We start from the raw sequence: 4,307 nt of genomic DNA, 5'->3' as shown, positions 1-4,307 counted from the left end.
GAGGAGGAGGTGGAGGAGGTGGAACAGGTGGAGGAGGAAGAGGAGGAGGAGGTGGAGGAGGAGGTGGTGGAGGAGGAGAAGGTGGAGGAGGTGGAGGAGGAGGAACAGGTGGAGGAGGAGGAAGAGGTGGAGGAGGAGGAAGAGGAGGAGGAGGAGGAGAGGGAGAGGTGGAGGAGGAGGACGGTGGAGGTGGAGGAGGAGGTAGAGGAGGAGGAACAGGTGGAGGAGGGGAGGTGGAGGAGGAATAGGAGTTACAGGTGGAGGAGGAGGAGGAGGTGGAGGAGGGAGGAAGAGGTGGAGGAGGAAAATGAGTTACAGGTGGAGGAGGGAAGAGGAGGAGGTAGATGGAGGTGAAGGAGGAGGGGAGACTGAAGAATGAGGAGGTGGAAGAGGGGGGAAGGAGGAAAATGGGAGGAGAGGAGACTGGAGAGAGTCTCCTATGTCACCTGTGTCAAAGTAGAACAACAGGAACTCAGGAGGATTATGGGGACAAAGAGCAGGTTACAGAGCAGGTTACAGACACCTTGTAGAGCAGGTTACAGACACCTTGTTTCTAGCAGGTTACAGACACCTTGTTTATAGCAGGTTACAGACACCTTGTAGAGCAGGTTACAGACACCTTGTTTATAGCAGGTTACAGACACCTTGTAGAGCAGGTTACAGACACCTTGTTATAGCAGGTTACAGACACCTTGTTTATAGCAGGTTACAGACACCTTGTTTATAGCAGGTTACAGACACCTTGTTTATAGCAGGTTACAGACACCTTGTAGAGCAGGTTACAGACACCTTGTTTATAGCAGGTTACAGACACCTTGTTTATAGCAGGTTACAGACACCTTGTAGAGCAGGTTACAGACACCTTGTTTATAGCAGGTTTACAGACACCTTGTAGAGCAGGTTACAGACACCTTGTTTATAGCAGGTTACAGACACCTTGTAGAGCAGGTTACAGACACCTTGTAGAGCAGGTTACAGACACCTTGTTTATAGCAGGTTACAGACACCTTGTTTATAGCAGGTTACAGACACCTTGTTTATAGCAGGTTACAGGACACCTTGTAGAGCAGGTTACAGACACCTTGTAGAGCAGGTTACAGACACCTTGTAGAGCAGGTTACAGACACCTTGTTTATAGCAGGTTACAGACACCTTGTAGAGCAGGTTACAGACACCTTGTTTATAGCAGGTTACATACACCTTGTTTATAGTAGGTTACAGACACCTTGTTTATAGCAGGTTACAGACACCTTGTAGAGCAGGTTACAGACACCTTGTTTATAGCAGGTTACAGACACCTTGTTTATAGCAGGTTACAGACACCTGTTTAGAGCAGGTTACAGACCCCTTGTTTATAGCAGGTTACAGACACCTTGTTTATAGCAGGTTACAGACACCTTATTTATAGCAGGTTACAGACACCTTGTTTATAGCAGGTTACAGACACCTTGTAGAGCAGGTTACAGACACCTTGTTTATAGCAGGTTACAGACACCTTGTAGAGCAGGTTACAGACACCTTGTAGAGCAGGTTACAGACACCTTGTTTATAGCAGGTTACAGACACCTTGTTTATAGCAGGTTACAGACACCTTGTAGAGCAGGTTACAGACCCCTTGTTTATAGCAGGTTACAGACACCTTGTTTATAGCAGGTTACAGACACCTTATTTATAGCAGGTTACAGACACCTTGTTTATAGCAGGTTACAGACACCTTGTAGAGCAGGTTACAGACACCTTGTTTATAGCAGGTTACAGACACCTTGTAGAGCAGGTTACAGACACCTTGTAGAGCAGGTTACAGACACCTTGTTTATAGCAGGTTACAGACACCTTGTTTATAGCAGGTTACAGACACCTTGTAGAGCAGGTTACAGACACCTTGTAGAGCAGGTTACAGACACCTTGTTTATAGCAGGTTACAGACACCTTGTAGAGCAGGTTACAGACACCTTGTTTATAGCAGGTTACAGACACCTTGTTTATAGCAGGTTACAGACACCTTGTTTATAGCAGGTTACAGACACCTTGTTTATAGCAGGTTACAGACACCTTGTTTATAGCAGGTAACACCTTGTCCAGTCAATAGACTTTCTATCTGCCTGTTGTCTTCTGATGTGGCTTTCTCCTTCCTTCCTTCCTTCCTTCCTTCCTTCCTTCCTTCCTTCCTTCCTTCCTTCCTTCCTTCCTTCCTTCCTTCCTTCCTTCCTTCCTTCCCCCCTTCCTTCCTTCCTTCCTCCCTCCCTCCCTCCCTCCCTTCCTTCCTTCCTTCCTTCCTTCCATCCTTCCTTCCTCCCTCCCTTCCTTCCTTCCTTCCTTCCTTCCTTTTATCTCAATCATGATGACTGTATCTTTCATATTCATTCAAGGAGGAATCGTTTGCCGGTCCATCATTGTTTACAACACAGTGAGGATGAAGAGGCTATGGACAGTTAGTCACCCCCCCCCCCCCCCCCCCCCCCCCACCCCCCCCCCCCCTCCACGAATTCATCCAGAAAGAGGAGGCGTCGCTACTGAAACTGTGTTAAAGTTACAGTGTGACTCATGTTTTGTGGAAGGATGTAGAATGGTTCAATAGTCAATAGGATCCTTCTAACTCTATGGGCGTAACCTGGTATGTAGGTTGACTCATTCATATTCCCTTTAACCTCTGTAGTGAATCCCAGGAGCTGTGGGCCTTCCCATGGTAGGACAGAGTCTATCCTGTAGCAGAGAGCAGGGTCTGAGAGTGTGGTCTGTCTGCTGTGGGAATACAGGGTCCTTCCCATGGTAGGACAGAGTCTATCCTGTAGCAGAGAGCAGGGTCTGAGAGTGTGGTCTGTCTGCTGTGGGAATACAGGGTCCTTCCCATGGTAGGACAGAGTCTATCCAGAGATGTGCTTCTCTGTGACAGAGAGCAGGGTCTGAGAGTGTGGTCTGACTGCTGTGGGAAAACAGGGTCCTTCCCATGGTAGGACAGAGTCTATCCTGTAACAGAGAGCAGGGTCTGAGAGTGTGGTCTGTCTGCTGTGGGAATACAGGGTCCTTCCCATGGTAGGACAGAGTCTATCCAGAGATGTGCTTCTCTGTGACAGAGAGCAGGGTCTGAGAGTGTGGTCTGACTGCTGTGGTCCTGTGTTTCTCTGTAACAGAGAGCAGGGTCTGAGAGTGTGGTCTGTCTGCTGTGGTCCTGTGTTTCTCTGTAACAGAGAGCAGGGTCTGAGAGTGTGGTCTGTCTGCTGTGGACCTGTGTTTCTCTGTAACAGAGAGCAGGGTCTGAGAGTGTGGTCTGTCTGCTGTGGTCCTGTGTTTCTCTGTAACAGAGAACAGGGTCTGAGAGTGTAGTCTAAAGTAGTGCACTATATAGGGAATAGGGCTCTGGTCTAAAGTAGTGCACTATATAGGGAATAGGGCTCTGGTCTATAGTAGTCCACTATATAGGGAATAGGGCTCTGGTCTATAGTAGTGTACTATATACGTAATAGGGCTCTGGTCTAAAGTAGTGCACTATATAGGGAATAGGGCTCTGGTCTAAAGTAGTGCACTATATAGGGAATAGGGCCCTGGTCTAAAGTAGTGTACTATGTAGGGAATAGGGCTCTGGTCTAAAGTAGTGTACTATATAGGGAATAGGGCTCTGGTCTAAAGTAGTGTACTATGTAGGGAATAGGGCTCTGGTCTAAAGTAGTGTACTATATAGGGAATAGGGCTCTGGTCTAAAGTAGTGTACTATATAGGGAATAGGGCTCTGGTCTAAAGTAGTGCACTATATAGGGAATAGGGCTCTGGTCTAAAGTAGTGTACTATATAGGGAATAGGGTGCCTTTTGGGAAGCCTGTCTTGTTCCTGATTCTAAAAGTAGTTTCTTTGTTGTCCCTGTCTGGTGGGTCGGTGAACCCTGAGTGGTCTGGTCTGTACAGTGTGTGTGTGTGTGTGTGTGTGTGTGTGTGTGCGTGTGTGTGTGTGTGTGTGTGTGTGTGTATGTGTGTGTGTGTGTGTGTGTGTGTGTGTGTGTGAGTGTGTGTGTATGGGTCTGTGTGTGTGTGTGTTCACTTCCTGTGGACATAGTGTTTGGATTGGGCCGTCTGTGTGTCTGGTTGTGAGGAAGAGATCTCAGCAGCCAAGGTGGGATTAAGAGGGGGATGGTGAGAGAGGGTGGAGGAGGAGAGGAGTGAGAGATGGTGAGAGTGAGTGGAGGAGGAGAGGAGTGAGAGATGGTGAGAGTGGGTGATGGAGTGAGGGTGGAGGAGGAGAGAAGTGAGAGAGGGTGGAGGAGGAGAGGAGTGAGGGATGGTGAAAGAGGGTGGAGGAGGAGAGAAGTGAGAGAG

This window comes from Oncorhynchus kisutch, unplaced genomic scaffold (assembly GCF_002021735.2).
Source record: "Oncorhynchus kisutch isolate 150728-3 unplaced genomic scaffold, Okis_V2 Okis09a-Okis19a_hom, whole genome shotgun sequence".
Taxonomy (NCBI): domain Eukaryota; kingdom Metazoa; phylum Chordata; class Actinopteri; order Salmoniformes; family Salmonidae; genus Oncorhynchus; species Oncorhynchus kisutch.
The sequence above is the reverse complement of the archived record's forward strand: the minus strand, read 5'-3'. Positions refer to the sequence as shown.